General features: G+C 40.4%; 1 protein-coding gene and 1 long non-coding RNA gene across 2 annotated transcripts in view; one reads left to right on the forward strand and one right to left on the reverse strand.

Moving 5' to 3' along the window:
• Positions 1-28,000, reverse strand: part of PDE4D (phosphodiesterase 4D) — a 626,273-nt gene that overhangs the window by 442,514 nt on the left and 155,759 nt on the right. The gene's annotated exons all lie outside the window — the stretch shown is intronic.
• Positions 229-28,000, forward strand: part of LOC308056959 — a 32,239-nt gene continuing 4,467 nt past the window's right edge. The window contains exon 1 of the long non-coding RNA XR_013925041.1: positions 229-27,922. This is a non-coding gene — a long non-coding RNA (uncharacterized lncRNA). The remainder of the gene's footprint in view (positions 27,923-28,000) is intronic.

A 28,000-nucleotide genomic window follows, 5' to 3' on the forward strand; every position in this document is an offset into this window, starting at 1 on the left:
GTGCAGACATGGCCTTCAGTTTGACCTGTCTCATGAGCACTGATGCACACATGCAAGAAAAATCTGAACGGCACTGGATTGGTTCTGTGTGTAGAGGGAGAGCCATTAACCAAACACCTTTCATGATGAGTAACTGTATTGTGTTTGCATGGCAAGATGCTCGTAGCAAAGGAGGCTACAGGAGTGGCTTCTGTGAGAAGATGCCAGAAACTTCCCCTATGTCCAGCTGGCTCCAAGAGGAACCTGCTGCTGGCCAAGGCTGAGCCAATCAGCTATGGCTGGCAGTGCCTCTGGGATAACATTTTTAAGAAAGGGAAAAAAAAACCCAAACCCTGCACAACTAATTGTATCAGAAGAGAGGAGTGAGAATATGTGAGAGGAATGACTCTGCAGACCCCCACATCAGTGCAGAAGGAGGGCAGGAGGTGCTCCAGGTGCCAGAGCAAAGATTCCCCATCAGCCCATGGGGAAGACCATGGTGAGGCAGGCTGTGCCCCTACAACCCATGGAGGTCCATGGTGGAGCAGATAACACACCTGCAGCCCGTGGAGCCCCCCACGCTGGAGCAGGTGGGTGTCTGGAACAGACTGTGAGCCCGTGGGAAGCTTACACTGGAGCAGGTTCCTGGCAGGACCTGTGGCCCCATGGAAAGAGGATCCCAAGCTGGAGCAGGTTTGCTGGCAGGACTTGTGACCCCATGGGGGATCTACACTGGAGCGGTCTGATCCTCAGGGACTGCACCCTGTGGAAGGGACCCATGCTGGATCAGTTCATGAAGAACTGTAGCCCGTGGGAAGGGCTCATGTTGGAGAAGTTTACGGAGAACTGTCTCCCATGGGAGGGACCATGCTGGAGCAGGGGAAGAGTATGAGGAATCCTCTTCCTGAGGAGGAAGGAATGACAGAGACAACATTTGATGAATTGACCACAACCCCCACGCCCCATCCCCCTGCATGGGAGGAGGTAGAAAAAAAACAGAAGTGAAGTTGAGCCTGGGAAGAATGGAGAGGTGGGGGGAAGGTGCTTTAAGATTTATTTCTCATTATCCTACTGTGGTTTGATTGGTAATAAATTAAACTGATTTCCTCAACTTGAATCTGTTTTGCACATGATGGTAATTGCTGAGTGATCTCTCCCTGTCCTTATCTTGACACAGAAGCCTTTCGTTACATTTTCTTTCCAGTGTCCACCTGAAGAGGGGAATGATAGTGTGGCTTTGGTGAGCACGTAACTTCCAGCCAGGGTCAACCCACCACAGTAATATTAATAAGCTCCATTTATACTCAGAGCTTGAGCAGTTGCTGCAAGCAAACTGTTTCTAATTAAATTTTTAATCACAACATCTAAATTCATAATTTAGCGATTTTTCTTAATCTAGCTGTAATGTAGTTTAAGAAAACAAGGATTATGAAATGGTATGCATTAATGCATGTACTCTGAAGCAAATCAACAGCAAGATCAATCACTGTGAAAATACTACAAGAATTAATGTGTTATAGTTATCCAGGGAGAAGTTTAACTTCAGGCTTCTATTTTCAGTGTGTGCATAGTGGATATTCAAGACAGCTGAATGCATTTAAAAAATAATCATGAAATTAATTATAGCTTAGCAAGAAATGAAAAATACTGATATTGAGCTAAAAGTAGTCTATCATATGTGGTTATTTGATCCACTTCATCACCTGCTATTTTGGGCAGGTCTGAAAATCATAAAAATCTTTTAATTGTGGCCACAGGCAACAAGAATGAGTTAGCCAAAGGGAGAAACTGAACTCACTGAGTGACTTCTTCTTCAACTCATATGCAAAAATTACAGAAGTAAAAGATTATAGCATGAAGAAGGGCATACATGAAAGGGAAGAATTCCAACACAAATATTAAAGCCAAGCTTTGGAGAGATTAAAACATAGACATCTAACGTATTTCCATGACAATAGAAAACTAAATCAATTTGTAGAAAGACAGACCACCAAGTCAGTTACAAATACTCACGCATCTAAACCAGTAAATGATCATATTGATTTTACTCATCTTGGTAAAACAGAAGAAAAAATGCAGTGCTAGTTTTGCCTTATTTTTGAACATGGTTGTAATGAGCATTATCTTTACTCACTACAATCACAGAACTGCTGTTTGGAAGGACCCTCATGAGGCTGTCCAGTCCAACCTCATGCTCAAAATGAGACTATCATCAACACTTGATCACATCAGCCACAGCTTTGTCTGAATCTCAAAAACCTCCAGCACCAGAAATTCCCCAGCCTCCGTGGATAACCCGCGCTGGTGCTGCACCACATTCCTAATGAAGAAGATTCTCCTGATGTTCAGTCTGAACATCCCAGACAGGGGCCCTTGGCCCTCCTTAAACAGCATGCCGCCGCCGAGAAGAGCTGAAGTTTGTTGCCTTTTGCAGCAACCTTCAAGCAGCTGCCGGCTGCCACTAGACCCCCTTTCAGCTCCTCCACAGCAGACAAGCAAGCTGGGCGCCAGCACTGATTGTGTGCTCTAAGTCCTGACCATCCTGGTAGCCCTCTCCTGGGCTCCGGGCGTTCCCCTCGATCCGCCAGCGACAGGCGCGCTGGCACATATGGTGTTGTTTACGATGGAGAGCGTGCTGCCTGGCTGCGACCCACCCCGCAGTCCCCTGAGGGCCCCAGGTCCTTGCCAGCACCCAGGCAGCCACTTGCCGGCCTGTGCCGGTGCTTCAGGTTATCCCGTCTGGGCCACGTGGGTGCCGGTACCAGCCCCTCATGGTGATGTGCTCATTGACAGCTGCCAGCCAGATGTTGGCCCATCAGTCTCTGCACTTTGATCTCAGAAGTGGAACTAGTTTTTTTTCCCAACTAGTAACCTTTTCATTCATCCAAGGTTTCCTATCTGGAATTCAAAGCAGAATTCAAAATCTTCTTTAAATTGTGGTCTGTTAAAGGAGGTTTGCCACAGTAATGGCAGGGGCAGTGGGTGGGGAGGTGAAGAGGCATCAAAGAAACTGCAATTTCAGACAGAACGATTGAGGAATCCAGAATATAAGTAAATAAATAAGATAAATTTTGAAGCTCTAAGAGCTTCAGATGATATCAGTGGAGTGACACAGAGTAAGAGGCCTTAACAGGAGGTCCAGAAGATACTACATTAACATACATGTACACCAGGATGAGGAACAGCATGATGAGGACAAATTTTTTTGGATCTAGACTGCCTTATGAGGACTACTGAAAAGTCAGATAGAGGCCAAGAAGCTCATAATTTATGTAGCTTTGTGGAGAAGATGTTACAGGTCATAGTATCTGAATGTAGATAGACTTACAATGCTATCACTATAAGAAAGACAAGAAAACTACTAACTACTTTATAGAAATAAAAATAGAAAACCTAAATTTTGCAGCCTGAAGTTACATGAGGGTAGAGATGATACTTTTATGAGCTCCTGGTTACCAAACAGCAAACAATGTAATATCAAAGTCGGTTGTAAAAGATCTGAATTTTCAGAAATGCAAAGTGTATGAAAAGCAAGAAGTCGGTGTTGGCCATCTTCCTGCTGCCTCTAAAGATTTAGTGAAGAATAGAAATCAAGCAATACAGCATCAGCACATAAAAGACCTTTCATCTCCAACATTCAGAGCAGTAACATGTGAATGTCAGATAGACAGGTTGTACGCATATACAAAATACATATTAAGGTAGTGTATCTGCAGTGGTACGTTTCACTCCCACCGCTCTGGGCCCCTCTATAATCTCAGGAATTCCCGCTAGGCCTTGGCCTTTGTGGAACAATTTGAGTGCTTAAGTGTCCCTTGACAGCACCAGGAACTCTTGCACAGCTGAGGTGGGGAACAGCACCGACCGTACCAGGAACTCCTGTTGCCCGGCCAAGGCAGGGAACAAGAATGGGAATAAGTAATTTCCTGATGGCCCTGGAACATTCCTTACCTGAATCATAGCCCAAGTGGAACAATACCATTGTTACTAGAATTTTGAAAGATTAATGACCCACATTGTGCCCAGAATGGAAATTTATGGATGACTAAAGCCAGTCATCTTGTGACCCTATGAACAGTGGTCCTAGGTGAGACATTTTGAGCTCTCCTGTACCACAGCAGGCTGTGACCAGCATCTCATTCTGAGTGGGACACCTCACAGAACTCACAAACCCTCAATCAGCACTGAAATGCTAACAGAGCCCCATTAACAGCTACAGTACCACATATTGCAACCCTAACAGCCACACTACAGGCAGCCACACACCTATGGATGGCAGCACTAGATGTAAAATATATATTCCTTATGGTTCCCCCTACAAGAGTAGGATAAGAAGAAACTTGCTTTTACTTAGGAATGTATATGATATACCTTTAACAGACTGCCACAAGAGTATAAACATTCACCCACAATTGCTCATGCTGTGGCTTGCTGAACTTCTACAGTCTTGCTTCCTCAGGATGTGAAACTACCAACATATACATGATATTGAAGGAGATTCCCCTTAATATACAGGAGAAGTGACAATAGCAGTGTGGGAAGCACTCCATAAAGCAGAAGTTGAGATACCACCTCAGAAGTATCAGGGACCAAATAGGGAAGTAAAGGTTTTGGGTACTCATTGGACAGCAGGCAGTGCAGTGATTCCTCCAGATACCTTAAGAAAAACAGAACAGAACAGTTGCGGGTGCCCCAGTCTAGGAAGGAAATACAACAGCTTATGGGTACTTCAGGGTATTAGAGAAAGCATGTACCTGGATTTTCTATCATTGTTTGCCCACTATGCTCACTTTTATGAAAGGGAAAGATATGGAAATGAAACTCAGAACATGAAGTGGCAGCCAAAACTTTAACACAGGAGTTGAAGACATACCAGTCCTTGTGACCAGTAAATCCCCACAACCCTGTTATAGCAGAATGGAGTTTTGCTGAACACAGCTCTGAAACTGGCCCTGGACGGATCAGAGACCTTTATTGTTCTGTTCAACTGCATTTAAAGAGACAGATAAGAAATACTCTGAGTGGGAAAAGGGACTTTTGTCTTTAGTCCAAGCAGTTAAACAAGTTGAGCTACTAATAAGTAACTTGTCTGGAAAAACCCTGCCAATACTTGTATTGTTTTCCCTTGCCAGAAACAGTACTGGTAATAATACCAACAAACCTTCCCTGGAGATAAGGTTGACTATTGAAGGATTGCTTATCCTTCTCGCAGGAGCAGTCATCACAGTCATGAATGAAATTCAGTTCACACATCAACAAGCTTGACCCACAGAGTGGACACCTACATTTCTTTTACTTGTGCCAATCAATATGGAAACTATAGTACATTCTGCACCATACATATTTCTCAGTTGTGGGTCCAACCTACTGTAACAGCAGTTATAAGAGAAGGTGAAGAGGACACCTTACTCCCTGAAATTTGAAAAGTAACTTGAGATAATGTGACTCAATTCAAATAAGATTTCCAATCTTTGTGACATCTAGTTAATTTCATTTATGACCCCAGCAACAGTAAAGCCACAGTCTTTGTTTTGACAATACACAATGCTTCAGTATACACCATATACCCAATCATTGTGCTGGGATTAAATCACAATGAAACTGTTCTCTATCTGCTAGAACACAGAATATGGGCCTAACAAAGGGGGAACAAATGGCAAACTATTGATGTTGACACACATGTTGTATGGGAACAACAGGCATTTATTTGTGAAAGTAATACTATTAAGGCTCAAGACATTTGTTGTGACACTAAACAAAATGTCATTTTGAAATACACCCCGATGAACCCCCTGAAACTGTACTTGCATAGGTTAGAAATGGATGTGTTTGTCTGAGAAGCCTTTTGTGATTTTATATGTACAAACACCACTGTAGAGATATATAATCACTCAAATACCGATATCTGTAATTTTATCAAAATTATGGTATGCAACTGTCCAGCTCCTGTCCCAACCAATGGATTCTACAATAATTGCTACAGTCAAAATACACATCCTATCAAGATTTACTACCTACCCCCATTGGAATGAATCTTCCATTGCTAAAAACACTACTATAACATGATGACCTGATTCAAGTACTGAAATGAATCCAGAACAACAGATAAAGAATGTTGATTATCATTCATGATGATGCAGAAAAGATACACCATGCCCTAGAAAGAGTGAAGATAGAGAACATAACTGGTGGGATAACTTATTTGGATGGTCACCAACAGCAACAGGAACTTTGAATTGAATGCTATATCCCATTGTAATTTTACTAATTTCTGTCTTATTATGCTTGCTGATGAACATTATTCTATATGTTAGAGTGTGGAGAATGGCTAGATGGGTGGCACTGTTGCAAAGACTTCCTTGCATATATAGCATAGCTTGATCACATTTAACAAAAGATAGACTAACCAGAAGTTTCTCTCAAATTACAACTCAAATATGCCATTGATCTGTTCATAGACATAGAGGCAAAAGGTGACCACACCATCAGTCTGTGAGAGAGAGACTGATTAACTTTACTCACAGGTTAGACTGTGGCAGTGCATTTCTTTCCTACCCCTCTAGGCCCCTCTACAATCTCAGGAATTCCCGCTAGGCCTTGGCCTTTGTGGAACAATTTGAGTGCTTAAGTGTCCCTTGACAGCACCAGGAACTCTTGCACGGCTGAGGTGGGGAACAGCACCGACCGTACCAGGAACTCCTGTTGCCCGGCCAAGGCAGGGAACAAGAATGGGAATAATTAGTCATTCCCTGACAGCCCTGGAACATTCCTTACCTGAATCGTAGCCCAAGTGGAACGGTACCATTGTTACTAGAATTTTGAAAGATTAATGACCCACATTGTGTCCAGAATAGAAATTTATGGATGACTAAAGCCAGTCATCTTGTGACCCTATGAACAGTGGTCCTAGGTGAGACATTTTGAGCTCTCCTGTACCACAGCAGGCTGTGACCAGCATCTCATTCTGAGTGGGACACCTCACAGAACTCACAAACCCTCAAGTCTTCAAAAAACTGGAGAAGCGTCACTGAAAGCTGGCACTGGGGCCTGGGTTGAAATCTTCTACTCCCTGAGGCTCAACTCTCACCTGTTGAAAAATGCTGAGACATCTGAAAGCATTATTTCACTGAACTTGATGGGAACTTTTAATGGGTATACCTCTATTTGTGTCTGTGTGCATGTGTGTGTGAACTGATTTAGATACCTCATAGCAAGTCTAGAATGAATGTTACCACCTTGGATCCCTAATTAAGTCGCTGTTGTGATTATAGTAAATCCTATTAACCTCACTCTGTATATGTTAAATCAGTCAATGATTAACTGCTGCTGAAATCTTGTGATCCACTTTAAAACTGTGAATAAACCTTAGACATCCTTTAGATATAATTGTTGTCCAAGTCTGAGACACACTGGAGCAGCAGAGGTGTGAGGAGTCCTCCCCCGAGGAGGAAGGAGCAGCAGAGACAATGTGTGATGAACTGACCACAACCCCCATTCCTGTCACAGTGTGCCACTCAGGGGAGGGAGGCTGAGGAAATCTGGAGCTAAGCTGAGCCCAGGAAGAAGGGAGGGGTGGGAACAGTGTTTTAAGATTTGGTTTTATTTTCCATTACCCTACTGTGATTTGACTGTAATAAATTAAGCTAAGTGCTGAGTGATCTCCCCCTGTCCTTATTTCAACCCTCAAACTTTTTGTTGTATTTTCTCCACTGTCCAGTTCAGGAGGGAAGTGATAAAGCAAATCTAATGGGCACCTGGCATGCAGCCAGGGTCAACTGACCACAAGGCTCCATGTATCTGTGGCACAGACTACATCAGGAGAAGGTGCTTCAGGGACCCAAAAGGGTACCAGTGAGCTTTTGATATAGTTGCCTTAAGTATGAAGAAGATTAAGCAGCTGTCTAACTTGCCTTGTCTCTCAAAGGATCCTTCTGTTGTTGACAGACAGCAGGGGCCAATATCTACCATGACAGAGCACTGAGAACAATATCGCACTAATCAAGACTCCCTGATTCCCATCCATAAGCTGATCCTGTGAATGGAGAGTAGAAGACCGATCAGTAGGACTCATTCACCCTTTAATAGTCCCACATGGCCAGTGTGAAATGCTAATGGAGAGTGGAGGCTTAACACTGGATTATTGTGGCCTGAACAACATCATGCTGCCATACCAGACATGCTAGAATTCCAATATGAACTGAAGTCAAAGACAGCCAAGTGGTATGCCACAGCTGATACTGCTATTGTGTTTTTCTCAATCCCTTTGGCTGCAAAGTACAGGCCACAGTTTGCTTTCACTTGGAGGGACATCCAGTACACCTGGAATTGACTGCCCCAGGGGTGGAAACACAGCCATACTATTTGTCATTAATTGATACAGGCTGCACTGGAACAAGGTGAACTCATGAACACCTGAAGTATATTGCTGACATCGTTGTTTGAGGCAACATAGTGGAGGAATTGTTTGAGAAGGGGAGAAGAATAGTATAGATTCTTCTGAAAGCTGGTTTTGCTATAAAACTAAGTAAGGTCAAAGGACCTGCAAAGGAGTTCCAGATTTTAGGTATAAAATGGCAAAATGGATACCATCAGCTTCCAACGGATGTGTCCAATAAAATAACAGCTATGTCCCCACCAACTAAAAAGAAAAAAGACAAGTTTTTTTAAGTGTTGTGGGTTTTTGGAGAATGCATAATCCAGGTTACAGTCTGATCGTAAGCCCTCTCTATCAAGTGACCCAGAAGAAGAACGATTTTGAATGGGACCCCAAGCAGCAGCAAGGTTTTGAACAAATTAAACAGGAGATAGTTTGTGCACAGTAGTACTTGTACCAGACTGAAAAGAGCAAGATGTGAAAAACATGCTTTACATTGCAGCCAGGAATCATGGCCCCACATGAAGCTTTTGGCAGAAAGCTCTGGGGGACACTAAAGGTTGACCTCTGGAGTTTCTGAGCTAGGCATATAGAGGATCTGAAGTCCGTCACACTCCAACTGGAAAAGAAATATTAGCAACATATGAAGGAGTTCAAGCCATTTCAGAAGTAGCTGTTACTGAAGCACAGCTCCTTTCAGCACCTTGACTGACTGTGCTGGGCTGGATGTTCAAAAGAATCTCTACACATCATGCAATGGATGGTACATGGAGTAAGTGGGTCACAGTGATAATGCAAAGGACTTGGATGGGAAATCCTGACTGACCAGGAATTCTGGAAGTGATCATGGACTGGCCGGAGGGTTTAAACTTTGGACTGTCACCAGAGGAGGTGAACCATGCTGAAGAAGCCCCACTGTATAACAAATTACCAGCAACTGAAAAGCATTACACGCTGCTCATAAATGGATCCTGTCATACTGTGAGGAAACATCAGGGGTGGAAAGTTGCTATGTGGAGTCCCTACATAGCAAGTCACATAAACTGCTGAAGGAAAAGGTGAATGAAGTCAGTCTGCAGAAGTGAAAGTTATCCAGCTGGCTTTAGCTATGGCTGAATGAGAAAAATTACCAATACTGTATCTCTATACCCACCCATGGATGGTGGCAAATGCTCTGTGTGTGTCTACAGCAACGGAAGCAGATTAACTGGCAGCACAGAAGTAAGCACAAATGGGGCTGCAGAATTGTAGCAACATATTGCTGCCCAGGTGGAGAACCTGGATGCTCACGTTCCCAAGAGCTGTGCCACTGAAGAACATTGACACAAAGAGCAGGTGGACCAGGCTGGACCAGGACCACTACCACTGCTCAGATGGACCTGGACTGGGAACATAAAGGTGAGCTATTTATAGTTTAATGGGTCTATGACACATCAGGGCATCTAAGAAGGGATACATTATATAAACAGGCTTGTGATCAAGGGATGGACTTGTCCATTGATGTCATTGCACAGATCATCCATGAATGTAAAACATGTCCCATAAGCAAACAAGCCAAGTGGCTGAAGCCTTTCTGGTATAGAGGGCAATGGTTGAAATACCAATGTGGGAAAGAATGACAGAACAATTATATCATGCTATCACAAGCCTGCCATGCCAAGCACCATGTCCTTACAATGGTGGAAGGGACTACTGGATGGCTGGAAATACGGCCTGTGACACATGCCACTGCCTGGAATACTATCTTGGGACTTGAAAAGCAAGTTTTATGGCAACACAGCACCCCTGAAAGACCTGAACCAGAGTGCAGGACCGATGAGGAGTTGAAAGTCATTGTGCAGCTGGAAAAATGTGGTGTAATTGCCATCATGGAAAATGGTGGGATGACTCACACAACTGGAGTGCCCCAGCAGATAGCTATAAACTCTTCAGAAGGCATAGGCAAGGAAGGAGAGAGAGTATATATACAGAGGCCTTGTGTATTAGGGAGTGTTTTGATTGTCTAGAGCTTGATGGTGGTAATGAAAAGGGTTGAGTATTTATGGGTAAGAACCAGCGGGAAGTCCAACAAGACAGATATCAGGGTGGGACTATGTTATAGACCACCCAATCAGAATGAAGAGGCAGAAGAAATAGTCTATAAGCACCTGGGAGAAGCCTCACAATCACTAGTCCTTGTTCTCATGGGGGACTTCAACTTACCAGATGTCTACTGAAAACACATTTCAATATAGATAAAAAACAATGTAGGAGGTTCCTGGTGTGGAAGATAACTTCCTGAAAAAATTCGTGAGTAATCCAGCTAAGGAAGGCAACCCACTAGACCTGTTGTTTGCAAACAGAGAAGGACATGTGGGTGATGTGATGGTTGGAAGCCATCTTGGGTACATCAGTCATGAAATGGTAGAGTTCAGTTCTTGAAGAATTAAGGAATGTGGTTATCAGAATCACTACCTTGGACTTCTGGAGGGCAGACCGGACTATTTAAGTGCCTGGTTGACAGAATCTCTTGGGAGTCAGTCCTGGAGGGCGAAGGGGTCCAGGAAGGCTGGACATTATTCAAGAAGGAAATATTAAAGGCACAAGAGCAGGCCTATGTGCCAAAAGATGAGCCATCAGGGAAGAAGACCAACCTGGCAGAACAGAGACCTTCTGCTGTAACTCAGGGGGAAAAGGAGAGTTTATGACCTTTAGAAGGGGCAGGCAACTCGGGAGGACTACAAAGATGTCATGAGGTTATGCCAGGAGAAAACCAAAAAGGTGAAAGCCCAGCTAAAACTCAGGCTGGCTACTGCCATAAAAGATAACAAAAAAGATTTTTACAAATGCATTAGAAACAAAAGGAGGGCCACAGGTAATCTCCACCCTTTATTGGACATGGTGGGGAACATTGCAGCAAAGGATGAGGAAAAGGCGGAGGTACTTTATGACTTCTTTGCCTCAGTATTTCATAGCAAGGACAATTGCTCTCAGGGTACCCAGCTCCCTGAGCTGGAAAACAGGCAAGAGGACCATAATGAAGTCCCTGTTCTCCAGGAGGAAACAGTGGCCTGCTGCTCCACTTACACATCCACGAGTCTATGGGGCCAGATAGATTCCACCCAAGGGTACTGAAGGAGCCAGTGAAAGAGCTCACCAAGCAACTCTCCATCATTTGTCAACAGTCCTGGCTAACCGAGGAGGTCCCAGAGCACTGGAAGTCAGCCACTGTAATGCCTGTCTACAAGAAGGGCAGGAAGGAGGATTCGGAGAATTCCAGGCCTCTCAGCCTGACCTTGGTGCTGGGGAAAGTTATGGAGCAGATCTTCCTGAGGGCCATCATGTGGCACGTGCAGGACAGCCAGTGGAACAGGCCCAGCCAGCGTGGGTTTGTGAAAGGCAGGTCCTGCTTGATGAACCTGATCTCCTTCTAGGGCAAGATGATCCACCTAGTAGATGAGGGAAAGGCTGTGGGTGTTGGCTGCCTGGACCTTCGTAAAGCCTTTGACACTGTCTCCCACAGCATTCTCCTGGAGACACTGGCTGCTCATGGCTTGGATGGGTGTGCTCTATACTGGGTGAAAAAATAGCTGATGGCCGGGTCCAAAGGGCTGTGGTGAATGGAGTTACATCCATCTGGTGGCCAGTCAGAAGTGGTGTTCCCCGGGGCTCGGTACCAGGGCCAGTTCTGTCTAATATCTTTATTGAAGGTCTGGTCGAGGGGATCGAGTGCATCCTCAGTAAGTTTGCAGACAACACCAAGTAGGAGGGTGGGGAAGTGTTGACCTCCTTGAGGGCAGGAAGGCTCTCCAAGAGGGATCTGCACAGGCTGGATCAATGGGCCAAGGCCAGTGGCATGAGGTGTGAGAGCGGCAAGTGCTGGGTCCTGCACTTGGGTCACAACAACCCCCCACAACACTACGGGCTTGGGGAGGAGTGGCTGGAAAGCCGCCCAGCAGGAAAGCACCTGGGCGCGTTGCTTGACAGCTGCCTGAGCATGAGCCAGCCGTGTGCCCAGGTGGCCAAGAAGGCCAACAGCATCCTGGCTTGTGTCTGAAACAGTGTGGCCAGCAGGGCTGGCAAAGTGATTGTCCCCCTGTACTGGGCACTGGTGGGGCTGCACTCCAAATAACTGTGTTCAGTTTCGGGCCCCTCATTAGAAGACAGACATTGAGGTGTTGGACCATGTCCAGAGAAGGGCAACAAAGCTGGTGAAGGGTCTAGAGAGCGAGTCTTGTAAGTGACTGAGGGAAGTGGGCTTCTTTAAGCTGGAGACAAGGAGGCTCAGGGGAGACCTTAGTGCTCTCTGCAGCTGCCTGGAAAGAGGCTGTAGGCAGGTGGGTGTCGGTCTCTTCTCCCCAATAACAAGTGACAGGACAAGAGGAAACGGCCTCCAGTTGCACCAGGGTTGGTTTAGATTGGATATTCTGAAAAGTTTCTTCACTGAAAGGGTGATCAAACACTGAAACAGGCTGCCCAGAGAGGCAGTAGAGTCACCATCCTTGTATGTGTTTAAAAATGTGTAGTTGTGGTTATTAGGGACATGGTTTAGTGGTGGAGTTTGCCGTCCTGGGTTAACAGTTGTACTTGATGATCTTTAAGGTGTTTTCCAACCTAAATAATTCTGTTATTCAATCTGAAACTTCAGGGTCTTTAGAATGAAAATAAAAACATAGACTAACTTACTTCTTGCTTTGCTAGTCATACAGTTCTCTGTGAGGGGCCCTAAAGCTGAGAATGATTTAACATGCCAATTAAATTTTAATGCTCAGAAACTAGGTAAGTGTTTTGTACACTGGGGCTTTTGTATTTGATCGGTTTCTTATTATTGTTTTAGCAGGGCTATAATTTTCCATTTGAATTTGTATTGCTTCTTTGTGAGCTTCATGGGAATTTATAGAAAGCTTGTGATAAATCAGTAGGCTGACACAGTTATTCTATAAAATGCCATTTTGTTCTAGTTCATTAATGCTGGAATACTTATTAAATGATGCAGTTAAGCATTGAGGGATTTAATATACAGGTATAAACTCCTGTGGACCTATCTTCACAACAGGAGACCCCTTAGACAGAAGTATCTGATATTTTCCTAAGGCACTTTAATTCATCTGAAGTGATGTTTATTATTAAAGTATGTTTTCCTCCAGTATTTCATTAGTTTAAGTTTACTGAAGTATTTAGACATCTTAGAGGGTTCTAAATAATAACATGATCATCTAAGAGAAGGGACTGGGACATTGCTGAAAATAATTTAATTAGCTTTTTTCCATCTTCTTATTGTTGCCAACACCAGAAGAATGCTCAGAGTGGACTAAGGTAAAAAAAAAAATTGAATAGTTTGGCAAAATGTAGTACAAGTGCAGTAAATTCATGCAAAGGACATGGTAACTGTCAAAATTTCTGCTGGAAATTTGGCAGGGAAGCAGATTCTCCGGGACTGTTTTCTGCTTGAGTTCCATGGCAGTCTAATCCAGCAAACCAGTCTACCATTTTAATACTGTTTATGATTCCTGTGAAGAGAGAACACTTAAATCATGTTCTAAGAAAATTCTTAGGTTTTTAAAAATCAGTTTAAATTTACAAATAATTAGAAACATAGAATTTATCATGAGCTGGGAATTCTTGTTACTGCACAGACCTGATTAGAAATATTGGGATTAAGATTATGTAAATCAGTTATTCAAAATGGAGAGAGGTGCTGGGATTTTGACCATGAGTTGTCACGTGAAATATGGATTACCTCATTTCCTCCAAGATATTAGAGAGCTGGGACTGGATTAAAAAAGGATAATGAACACAGCCTGTCAGGAAAAAGAAAAAAATTGGGAGTTTGGTATTACATACATAAACAAAATATGTAATTAATTGTCAGAGTATACTATTGCTACCAAGAATTTTAGGGATTTTTATCAATTTAATTACTTGTTTATATAGATATAAAATAATATTTGGAATTTAAACATTTCATGCTGGAGAAAGAGGATGGAAGAGAAAATTAAAAGGATATATAACTTAATGACTCCGGGTTTAAGACACTTTTTGATTAGGATTAAGTAAGACTTGAGAAGGATCAGATTTCCTTGATTCCAACTATAAAAAGGATTTTTCTCTACCCAATTTTGATACAATATTTGCTGCCCACTGCCTGAGACTGCAATAATTAAGTATAAATCTAGTCTAGAATGGAAATTACATCAAATTATTTTTTTATATAAATGTAGTGTGGATTTTTAAAAAAGAATATGACATTTGCCACATATGTTTTCTTTTGCTTTTTTTTTTCCATTTTCTCTCTCTGTGCATATGTAGATGTATGAGTTCCAGACATATCAGAATCACCAGTGAGGGGATGTTTACACATACATGAGCAGCTGCAGTCAAACTTCTAAGGCTATGCAATGGGAAGATTGTATGATGATGTCCCCATGTTTTTCAATTAATCTTTAATTTAAGTAATCCTGTCACCCTTAAGTCTCAGGTGAGCCTAGGAAAAATACCTTTCCACGATTTGAACAAACACTTCTTTTTGGTTTAATTCTGTTCTAACTGAAATGGCTCTTGCTGTACTGCTGCTACCATGAAGACCTAAGCTATGACAGAGCTACAGGAGTTATCTTCAAACTATGTTTAAAGAAGGTAAAATCATAGAATCAGAGAACCGTTTAGGTTGGAAAAGACCTTTAAGATCATTGATTCCAACTTTATACCTAACACTGATAAACACAGTGCAAAAACTGTGTCCTTAAGTGCCACACCTACATGTCTTTTAAATATCTCCAAGGATGGTAACTCAACCACCTCCCTGGGCAGCCTGTTCCAATGCTTGATCACCCTTTCAGTGAAGAAATTTTTCTGAATATCCAATCTAAACCAACCCTGGTGCAACTGGAGGCCGTTTCCTCTTGTCCTGTCACTTGTTATTGGGGAGAAGAGACCGACACCCACCTGCCTACAGCCTCTTTCCAGGCAGCTGCAGAGAGCACTAAGGTCTCCCCTGAGCCTCCTTGTCTCCAGCTTAAAGAAGCCCACTTCCCTCAGTCACTTACAAGACTCGCTCTCTAGACCCTTCACCAGCTTTGTTGCCCTTCTCTGGACGTGGTCCAACACCTCAATGTCTGTCTTCTAATGAGGGGCCTGAAACTGAACACAGTTATTTGGAGTGCAGCCCCACCAGTGCCCAGTACAGGGGGACAATCACTTTGCCAGCCCTGCTGGCCACACTGTTTCAGACACAAGCCAGGATGCTGTTGGCCTTCTTGGCCACCTGGGCACACGGCTGGCTCATGCTCAGGCAGCTGTCAAGCAACGCGCCCGGGTGCTTTCCTGCTGGGCGGCTTTCCAGCCACTCCTCCCCAAGCCCGTAGTGTTGTGGGGGGTTGTTGTGACCCAAGTGCAGACCTGGTACTTGGCCTTGTTAAGGGTAGATACTCTTTTCCTAGTACATTTAAACTTTAAAGTCTTTCTCTCCTGTCAGTCACAGGTATCACAGAAAAGCCAGCAACATGAGGTTCAGGAATAACTGTGATTTGGTTCTAAATATTTTTCTTATAGTAAGTTGTTGTGCTAGGGTTATAGAGTATATCATAAGTGATCATAAGTGATGAAATTACATCCAGTTAGACAAATGCTAAGAAATGGTAGGTTTGAAAGAGATTCAAGGCATGTGAAATTAAAGATTTGAGATTGCACCATGATGTACCAAGTCTACTTTTCCACCAATAAATGAAAAATTTTTGCATAAAGAAAAAACTTAGAAGTAGGTTCTTACTCAGAAAAGGTTTTGTTTGAATATTATATTTATAGGAAAGAATTGTTTTAACTTAAAAATCAATAACCATTACTGTTTTTTCTTCTCCAGGATGCTAAAAATGAAAATTAATTTTTTTTAATCCTCTTTTTCATGAAAATGCTCCTAATAACACAATTATGCTGAAGTATTTGATACAGTGAATGTTTTTTATAAAGTGAAAATACCAATTAAGCATTTAGAAATACTTTTGGCTGTCCTATATTGTTATAATTTATATGGAAGCAGTATGAGAAGAAAAAGTTGCAGTACAAATGAAGACCTGAAAAATACAGTGAAATAGTTAAACAAAATTAATAAGAAGGCCACCCTAAACAAATTAAATTATAATTTAAAAATATTTTCCATATGTAGAGAAGGTGGAGGAAATATTCAGACAATAATGAATTAAAAATGCTGTGCAGGAAAGAAAAGAAAGATTATGATGTCTCATTCTGTTACTAGAAATAGCATTACTGTAGTCAGTTTGAAACTAAGCAGAGAACAAGCATGAAGAATCTTGGTAAAATCATAAATAAAATCATAAATTGTATCGTCCTGGAAGAGTGAAATGGTGAAGAGAGAAATTTTTTGCAAAAGATTAAGAATGAAAAGAAAATATTGTCTGGAATGTCAGAAATTTCAAACTTTGTCAGTAAGCTATAATTTTGCTAATTTTAAGGATTCACTGATATGTGACAAAATAATTTTGGGTGTATAAGACTTACTCCCACAAGAATATTTACTATGGGAACTGGGGAGAAAAAATCTAGCATGTTTCTAAAACCATGCAGATGCAGAGGGAATGTAAATTATTTTTACAGGCGAGAAGGCACAGGACATGGAAATGGAATATATGTGTATATACTCTTATATATAAGTTATTTGAATCAGGCTCAGAAAATACAAGTTTATGGGTTGGGGTTTTTTTTGCATTTAAAGAGCTGTGTTTTAACAAGTAGACAAAATGAGAGTGAAAGGTGCTTGCACACTGTAGCGCTTTTAGAACAGAACAGACTGTTCTCCATGAAAAAGTCAAAAAATGAACATGTATACAGAGGAAACAGCAGGATTGCCTAGAATACTGCTGCATCCTAAATACATTCAAAATATGAATGCAAGTGAATGATTTGGCTTTATAAGCAATCACTCTTGACATTAGTGATTTTATGTAATAATTTGAGTGTCACAGGCTAGCTAAAACAGTGAAGTATTGGCAGTTTAATCATGAAAATGGAAAAAACGAATTAGAAATTATGTAAAATATGAATTAAGATTAAATTTGACATCGATTCTAAATTTCTAATAAAGAACCTAAAAAGGCAAAAAGTGAATAGATGAGAATGACTGATAGTTGAAGGTGACTCATCTGTTACGTTGTTTTGGAGTTCAGGATATCAGCACAGTGAATAATGTGAAGAGATTTGTAGTAGACAGAAACTGTACAAATTTCCAGCAGGGATAGGCAGATTCATCTTGGGCTGAGGGGACCTCAGAAGCAAAATACAAATTAGAAAGAAAAAAGAGTGTAACATACGCATGGGTGCCTAAAAAGTTGGTTATTAGAATTTTTATGCAATCCCAAAGGACTGGATTAGGTTATTTAGAAAATAACTATAAATGATCTTTAAGAAGCAGAGTACTTTTGCCAGTGGATGCTAAGAGATATAAAAGCATTTCTGCAATCTAATGTCAAATATTAAAGTATTATAACCTAAAATGATGATAAATTTTATTATATTGATATATCAGAGTAGCAGTATTATTTGGAGCCATATAGAGATGAGTCATTTAGTGTCATACATAATAGCTGAACCTGTTTTTCACTAGAGGATTCATGGGGCTTTGCTCTGATGCTCTCCTTTCTAAGCTATATACTTGCTTATCAGGAACATAAAAGTTTCCTCACACGGTACCTCTCTATTACACATGGAGAAATCCCTTTGCTTCTCTTCTATCCCATGCCTTTGCCTGAGTAATTAGGCAAGGTTCAAAGACACTGAAGAGGCACTGGGAGGGATTCCCCACTACTAGTCAAACTGCTCTGAAAAAATACTGTCATCCCCATGTTGCACAAAATTCAAGCACTGGTGTATTGTATGTGCTATGTTTTCTTTCTTTTCCTTCACTGTTTTGGACTCGTAATGTCTGCAGCATAGAAAGATAGAGACGGGGCTTATTGGTACCTGCAAATGTGTGTGCTGGTCCAGCCCATTCCATCAAGTCTTGTCTGGACAGTGATGAAAGTTGCAGTTTTGCTGTGACTGTGCAATGTTCTTTCTGCTACCACAGTAAAAGTGTCTGGGTTTGCCCACCATGTTGACATCCAGTGAAGCACACACTGTATTGTCGTTTCATCCCTCCTTACAAACATTTTGGATGATGAGCTCCTACAGTGCATTCTAATATGAACAATCTTTGTGGTTTTTAATGTCAAAGTCAGTATGTCAGAACTACAAAGCAGTATGCTCTATGGACCACTGTATGACAAATTAAGAAAATGATCACCGTTGCTTGCCTCTCTTAGAAAATTGATTCTGAGCAGTATAGTTCATTCTTCCTTATGGAATTCTACTTTAAAAGAAAAGTATTCTTTGGTGGGGTCTTTTTCCTGACAGAAATTGCTACTGCAGGGAGTAGTTGATGAATCATCATCTCTAGTGAGTCTTACTATAGTTACTGTTCTGTTACAACATTTTGTAGACAATGAGAGACTATTCCTCCCTTCCTGAGCCTTTTGCATACAAGTTCAAAACTGGTTAAATTACTCTGGAGCAGAATATGTCCTGCATTATAACACTTTGTTTTCATTGTTGTAGACTGACTATCAGTTTGTGTGTTCAAGTTCCTGTAACATGTATGTGGTGAGATTTGTAATTTACTTTTAACATTAGAAAAGAAAAAAAAATTATCAAGATAAAAACTTTTCCTACAAAAGTAGAGGAGATCTAGCGAGTCATTCACTGAGGATTACCCTGGATACAGAACCAAATTTCTTGTTAAAAGAAATCAGTTCCTTGCCCTTCACTCCTCTCCATATGCATACATGTGGATACAGAACTGGACTTCTGGTTAAAGATACAGAATTTAATTTCTAGTTAAAATAATTCAATTCCTTGCTCTTCTCTCCTTTCCACATGCACTTTGCTCCTGTGTTTTATATTTAATTTGAACAAGTACTAGCCAGTAAATTGTCTACATGGATGAAGAATTAACCTCTTCCCACTCACCTTGCAAGTAATTAGTTGTAGGTAATGATGTTTTTCAACAGAGGAACTTGAGGGAGACCTACTCGAGCACAACCAATACTTCAGTGAAGTCCATCTGAGAGGAAAGCCAGGTGAGTGAAGGCCTGATGTTCCATGACTGGAGTGCTCTGATGCTGGCTCTTTAAGAAGAGCAGGCTGGGAAGATGAGGAGAAGAGTTGCCTTTCATTTAAGATAGTAGCTGGAAAGCAAGGAGCTCTGCACAGGGAGAGCTGAAGAGCCAGATTATGGGTTGGAGTTAATGGGCAGACCAACAGAAATATTGTGGTAGGGGTCTGCTTCAGACGTTCTGATCAGGAAGACTTAGTGGAAGAGTAGATAAACTGAAGAAGCCTCACATTCACAGGTCCTAGTCCTTATGGGGGACTTTAACTACCCTGATATCTGCTGGAATAACACCACATCAAGGCACATGCAACCTAAGAGGTTTCTGGAATGCTTTGATTAACAATTCCTGACACAGGTGATCAGGGCACCAACAAGAAGAGGCTCTCAACTGGACCTGATGGTTGATAAAGAAAGAAAACTTGTAGAGAAACTGAATGTTGGTGATAGCCTTGGCTGCAAAGACTATGAGATGGGTGGAGTTCAGGATCATGAGAGGAGGGAAAAGACAAATTGCAGGATCATGAGAAGAGGGAAAAGACAAATTGCAGGATCATGACTCTGGAATTCCAGAGAGCAAGCTTTGGCCTGTTAAGGGATCTGCTAGAAATGGGATACAGCTGTGGTGAGAAGAGGGCTCCAGGAGAGCTGGCTGATTTCCAAGGATCAGTTTCCTGAAGCTCAGGTGCAGTGCATGCCCTCAAAAGGGAAATTAAGTAGATATTGCAGAAGGCCAGTATGGATGAAGAAAGAACTCCTGATAAAGCTCAAATATTAAAAGGAAATATGCAGGAGGTGAGGGCAAGGGCGAGTGGCCCAGGTAAAATACAGAGATACCCTCAGAGCATGCAGGGATGGCATTAGGATAGCAAAGCCCATCTGCAGTTGAACCCAGTGAAGGTTGTGCAGCGCATCAGGAAAAGCTTTTATAGACATATCAGCAGTGAAAGGTTTGCTGCTAAATGGGTCAGGAGACCTGATGACAAAGGACAGGGAAAACACCAAGCTACTCGAAGTACACACTGGTGGCTACCATCTGGAAAGCAGCTGGGCAAAAAAGTACCTGGACATCCTGGTGGACAACAAGCTGAGCATGAGTCAGCAGTGTGTCCTTGCATCAAAAAAGGCCAGGAGCATGTGGACAGCACTAGGAAGAGCACTGCCGATTTGTCAAGGAGAGTGGTCCTTTCTCCTCTACTCATCACTAGTAAAAGCACATCTGGAGCGCTGTGTCGTATCCTGGGCCCCTTGCTACAAGAAAGACGTGGCTGTTCTTAAATGAGTGCAGCAGAGACACATACCAGGGGGAGGCTGAGACCTGGGACTGTTTAGCCTGGAGAAGAGAAGGTTCAGGGGTGGTGTTATCAATTTGTAAAAATGCCTCTTGATGGGATATTAATGAAGGAACCAGATTCTTCTCCGCAGTGCCCAGTAGCATGACAAGAAGCATTGTGCACATATTAAAACACATAACAATTCATCTGAACACAATAAAACACTTGTTGGTTTGTTGTTGCTGTTTTTTAACTGTGAGGGTAGTGAGACACTGGACCAAGTTGCTCAGAAAGGTTGTGCAGTGCAGTCTCCTCCTGTTGATATACCCAGAACCTGACTGAACAATCTCCTGGACAACCTATCATCTGAGCTTGCTTGAACAGAAGGTCTGAACTTGATGATCTCCAGAGATCCCCTGCAGTCTGAGTGATTAGGTGATTCCCTGATGTGAATCTAAGAGCCCTTAGTTCATTTACAGTTACATTTCCAGGAGGTTGCCATGTCCTGAACTACCTGACTGAGAGGACAAAGGTGGGAGAAAGCATGTATCTCAAATTCTTGCATTTTATGAAAATATTGAAAGAATCTTCTTTCTATATGACAGAGAATAGGAACATTTCTGAACTTGAACAGTTTGGCAGGGTAGAAAAACAATTTCCTACTACGCTCTGATGATATATTTTTCTTGCAAGAGAGTGCATTTGTGCAATGTTTTGTAAAATGTCAGTATAATGTCCTTGTTATGGAGTTAGTTTTTGCCAAGTTTTTATCTTAAGTTATAATTAAATTAACTCAAGCAATAATAATCACATGGTAAAACATGAACACAGAGATGCAGCAGCCCTGTCTGCCTCTGTATGGTTACAATCTTGCATGTTATCCCTTGAATTTCTATCCCTACCCTGGCAATTCAACTGAACTGAGTTTAAATAATTTTTCAACTCAGGTTGGATGTTCTTATGTGTGGGTGGGAGTGCCAGAATTAACCTGTATTTAAATTGTATGTTGATTGCAATGAAGACAATTATTTGTGAAGAGAGGGTGATTGTAGAAACAAATTTATGCTCTTGGGGTTAGTCAGAGGAATGTATTTGTATGGATGTTTGGATTTCTACTCCACAGTGCATTTGGCTTCAGACTTTCATTCCTTCTCCTTTCATTTTTCATTTTTCTGCCCTCCCTGTTTTGTGTTTAGATATGATAGTGCCTTTTGAATTACCAAATATGTCTTCTACTACCACCGTAGGTTCTGTAAGCCTTTTTGATCAGCTGTTAGGATTGGGTAAATTAACCCCTGGGTTTTCCTTTTATTTCTTTTTCTTCATTAAATCATGGCTTATTAACATTTACAGGAGGAATATCTCCTCTTCCACATCTCATTGTGTTGTGTGCACTGTTTCTTTTACTTACCTTTGTCAAACTATGTTTTTACAATTATATGCAATAAATAGTTTTTCCTCTTTATCTATGCTCTATTTTACTTAATAAACATCTAACTTGAGCTGAATGGTCTTACTAGCTGCTGTTTCAGCAGATTCCCAACCTGTTGCTCCCTGTCAGATTGCTGATAATTCCGTGGGAATTTCCGTGGGGAAAAAAATAAATTGAAATTATTTCCCAGCCTGTCTTTCTACACGAGCATTATTCAAAGTCTTCCCTAAATAGAATTGTAGACATTCTATTTTTCTGTTGACCTGAGGATAAGAAATTGAAGAACTTCCTGGCTTTGCACTTTCTCTCCTTTAAGAAATTAGTCTGAACTTACAGACACAAACAAAGATTCTTTGATCTCAAGTATCTTCAACTGGTAACATAGATACCTGTTTGCAAGTTAATGTGCTGAAAAATAAAAGCTACTTCTTCATTTGCTGAAAAAAAATAAAATTTGAACTGCATAAAGCTAATAATTCCACTAAATTGGTCTTGAAATATTTCAAAATATTCTGTACTTTACCTAGCAGTATTGACAAGAACTGACAAATGTAAATGGGAAATACAAAGTAACGATACATTCATAGTAATGGCTTTTTAGTGATCTACCACAACTCAGAACAGAGGTCTTGAACAATATTGTTGGTATTTCTCTGCAAAACTCAAATCAATAATCAGCAGTGGTGGAAATAATTGGATAAGTGGAAATCAGATACAGTATTAGGGATTATCCAGATATGCCTACAGAACAACGTAATTACGAGGCATCAGTTTAAAAGCAAAAGGGAGTACTTTTTGACAGAAAATATAATTAAATTCTAGGACTAAAATTTACAAAATGTAAAAGGGAAATTATATAAATAGGTTCAAAACAAGGTGCATAAATTAATGGAATTAACCATTAATTTCTATGGATGACTATCAAATGCAACAGTCCAAATGAACCCCCTGCCTAAGGATATCTTAAAGTTGTTCCTTGAAATAAAATGAAAGCTATAAAAATGGGAGATGGATTGTTTTTACTTTTGACCTTTTCCTAACATATTATCCCTAAACATCTCCTTCAAACTCTTATGCTAGAGGATACCGGGCTAGGAGTAATAATAATATAAACCTGTATGGCCATGTCTCCCTGGGTCAGACAAGATAAACTGTTGTGATATCAAATTTATTTGATTTACTGTAGAACTTAACCTGGCTATGTAACAGCACTCTCATATACTTCTAACTCAAAATTTCCTATTCAAATATGAATAGAGACTTCATGGGTAGATTGCTTTCTGTTAGTGGATAAACAGAACACCCTAATAAGATTGAAGCCATTGACAGTAAGCAAATAATATCTCGAAGCCTTGTTCACACAGTAGTTCAGTATTAGTGAACAAAAAGGATATGGCTTCTGCCCCTTAGGTTGCAAATTAAAGGACACTATGAAGAATTCACAAACTTCCTTAATGTACTTCTTGTTAGTAGGAAACACACAAGCATCTTTTTCTTGTATTTTTTCTTAATGAAGTGAACTACATAATAACATATACTTAAAGGTACAGTCATGCCTCCAAAATTGCATATAGTCAAGTTTAACATTGTCCTGCTTATGAAGTTGCTTAGAAACAACTTGAAATGCCGGTTATATCCCAGCAAGCAGGATGAAGGTGTTTTTCCTTTTAGACAATAGATAGGTTGCTTCAAGGGAGCTCTATTTCCTGACCATAAAAAAATTATAATAAAATAATATATTGGAAAACAACACTTGAAATAGTCAGTTTTGATATTTAGAAGCTTCTCACTCAGATTTCTATATTTATAGTTTAGCATCTTGCAGGAATACTTGTTAAAATACAGCATGGAATAATGTCTAGTTGCATTATTATAGAAGATTATTTTCTTATGTTTTGTTTTGGGTTATTTTATCTAGTTCAACTACCTCTGATAGGTTTTTCTCTAAGAAAATTAAAATTTTAAAGGAAGAGAACTCTTGATATCATCTGCTTACCTAAACTTTATTGGTTTTGGTTTTTTTCACTATCTACTAAAATTTATAAAGTTTATAGAATTTTATAAAAGTAAATTTTAATCTGCGAGATCCTAGAGCAGTGTAATAGCAAGGGTAGATGTAGCTGAGCTGAATTATGTCCAGATAAGAATCTATTGTTTCTACCTATTGGTGCAACTGGACATCTCTATTCAAAATTGCAATTCATTATCTTATAAAATTTTTCAGCATGACTATTTTCTATAACTTTTATTTTAAATGATAGGATATTTTATTTCATTTAATTCCTAACTCCAAAATTAATTTTTACTACAAGTTAGGAAACTTATTATGTTATTCATCTCCATTCATAGAAGGAGGATGAAAAAACAGGGTAATCCAGAAACCAGCCTATGAACAACTTGTAGTCTTAAAAGACTAAAAAAGGGCATTTTGACAGGGTAATACTGCTTTCTACAGACCTCTGACAAGTAGCGGGCTACATGTCATCTGCATACAAAGAGAAGTAACAATTATTTTAACTCAACAAAGTTTTACTCAGGTAAGTCACAAAATGTATTCCAGTAAAACTCATTTCCATAAAAGAATCTATAGTTTTTCTACATGAAATGTTCCTTCTGTCCAGGGAGTCAAGTTTCTAAGCTTGTGTTGCATGTAATAACCATGAAACTAGCTTTAGTTATCCTTTCTTGCTGGAGTGTAGGGGGGTTTTACACATTTTTTCTTCATCCAGACTTTCACAAAACATGCTGGTTTCTTGTCCTGGTGATGGAAACCTTTGCAAGGGTTATAATTGTGACAACAGAAACACTGGGTCAACAGAAAGAGCATCTTTAAGGAAATTTTGAGGAGAGATTCTTTCAGATGTGTGAATGTCCTGAAAAACTGTCATGCAATTTTTGCATGCTAGCAAGGGTGGAAGAAGTAAGCGAAAGTAGTGTCTGTAGTCAAAAAGAGGCAAAACCTACCTCATTGACATTGAGGATAACAGGTTTTACTTTGCATTTTGAGAATCTACAAGTACATATGTAATAAGTCACTCTGATGAACAGTAATTTGTTAATTATAACAATGTTACAGTGTGCCTACCTTCCCTTTTTTCTTAGCTGACACCTTATCTGCCTTTTTTTATGTTTACATCTTTATTGTAAAAACTGAAAAGCAAAAATGAAATAATTGCTATAAAGTGCCTAATGGACACAGCTGTATTGGTAAATTTTTCCTCTGTGTACCCTTTGTGTCCGTCTTCAATATCTACCAAAAGGTAGAAGAGTATAAACTTTTTGCCAACTTGATGTAAAATACTTTTTCAGCAGTCTGTGATGATCTGCAGAATGCACAGATAAGGAATGAATTGGTTGAACATGCTCACTCAATTCTATTGATAATAATTTTTCTGCAGAAGACAGTTTAGTATTGTGTAAGTTTACTTTTAGTTTGTGTAAAAGTTCAGTATTTATGTCTTTTATGTACAGAAGCATTGGAGATAAAATATGAGGTATGTGTGACATATGCATGGAGAAATTTGTGGGTGGTAGTGTTAACTTTTAATAATGGTTGTTTGAGTATTTTGTATTATTAGTCTTGAACTGGAAATATCCTCTGTATTTTTGTTTAGGTGCTAGGTCTGTAAAACATGTTGGTCAGTGGATCTACCAGTTCTTCAATTTTGTATAAAATTTTCATTTGTTTCTTTTTTTTTGTTCAAAACCAAAGATATCTAGAGTTAAAGGAAAAGGAACCATACTGGTTATTTGCAACAAATCAACTTGATATGATTTTATATATGATAGCAATGTAATAGCTGGATGGTTGGAAGACTATAATCCAGAAATATTGGCATTAAAAAATATGAAAGTGTTCAAAACTTTTTTCTAATAGTTGTTATGTAAAGGCAGAAGGGAAGATTCTGTCCTATACGTTATCAGCCAGTAAACTAACTCCTTGGAAGTGTTAAAAAGATGTCTTTAAATTCTGGGATAACAGTGTGTAAGCACACTGTAAATACCTTTTTACAGTTGCATATCTGTGAATTAAACAATCTGGAGTGGAAGACTGTCTTGGGTCTTGGATCCTGAAGTTTACTAGTGAATTATCAGATTTTCTCTGATACTAATCTTGCTCACTGACTAATATCTGATAATACCTGCTCAGTGTTCAACTGAAATAGATTTGCTTTTGCAAACTTGACAGTATCTAAGCCTGAAAAATGTCAAAACATATGCTGCAAATATAGAGAGGCCAAATCTGTATTTTAGTGTGTGTGCCTAAGTGATCACGTGAGCTGTTAAATAACTATGATTTTTAGAGTTGAAAAGTTGGAGGTAAAGACTTCTGGGCAAAGCTCTATAGTCAGACTTGTGTCTGGACTAGCATTAAAAAATGTCCTCTGTCCGCTACGTTGCTGTGGGTATGTCATACAATCAAGCTCCACTATCAGGGTTCCCCAGCATTTTGTGATGTGCTTGGAATGTCATGGCCTTATTTCAGGACACTTTTTGGGAAAAAAAACTACTAATGAATAGCCCTGTTTCCAGAAGTTATGAGATCAATAGAAGTACTTCATGCCAGGGCTTCTGGTAATCAAGATACTTGTTGAAATGCCCAAACAGGGATGTAGGAGCTAAAAAAAAGTGTTGACATCATTCTTTTGTCAGCTTCCTCTTGGATGTCCCTGTCAGAAAGGTGCATTTACAGCACTAAGTAAATTATCTATTTCAAAACTTTCATTTATCCTGAAAGATATGTCACATAACTATTTCTGTTATGAAAAGGAGTGGAAGAAGCATCTGTCCACTTTAGGAACTCTTTGTATGTGTCCATCTCATCTTTCTTCCCATACAGAGGGCAGTCTACCTGAGTACACTTAGCAGGAGAACTCCAGGTAACAGTAAACAGACTGATTTTTTTTAAAAGACTGATAGCTAACAATTAGGATTAGGATGGGTGAGCCTTTGTTTTTTCTTGATTTTTCAACTGCCATTAGGAGGCTAAATCTTAAGCTACCATTTTTGGAACACTCGGGCAAGTGTGTCAGCAACTGCCTGACACATGTTCTTAGCTTATTTACTGCATTCCACAGTGGATGAGATTATTATTGAATGAGGTCCTCCTACGCAACTGACAATGCATCATGAAGCTGAAGTCAGTGTAGTTCTGCCTTACTGAAGCCCACAAAACCTGTGGCTGCATACTTACAGTTTTTCATTATATGTGCAGCAGAGAATGCAGTACTCTTGGCATAATCTCCTATATGAATTGATCTGAAATTCAAAATTGTTTATATCATCACCATGACTTTGAATAACTTGCTTTGGTTGGTTTTTTTTCCCCCCCTAGCTTTTGGCATGCACTTTTTTTTTTTATTGCTAAGCATCTGCCTAACTGCAGACATCCTTTCAAATAATCTCTAGAGATAAAAAAGAAGAGCTTGTAGGAAAATTCCTGATTGAAGAAATGGAGGACCAGAAAAGCTGTCTAATAAATCAATACCAGGGCTGAAGATGTTAGAAATGCACACAGTCCTGAGGCTGGAGCCTTGGATTTTTTACCTCTGGGATAGACCTACGCTACCTTTTCCCAGGTAATAAGTGATAGAACAAGAGGGAGCAGCCTCAAGTTGCACCAGGGGAAGTTTAAGTTGGATATTAGGAAAGATTTCTTCACTGAAAGGATACTCAAGCATTGGAACAGGCTGCCCAGGGACATGGTGGAATCATCATCCTTGGAGGTATTTAAAAGACGTGTAGGTGTGGCACTTGGGGACATGCTTTAGTGGTGGACCGGGTAGTTTTAGGTTAACTGTTGG

The sequence above is a fragment of the Falco punctatus genome, assembly GCF_963210335.1.
Source record: "Falco punctatus genome assembly, chromosome: Z".
NCBI lineage: Eukaryota > Metazoa > Chordata > Aves > Falconiformes > Falconidae > Falco > Falco punctatus.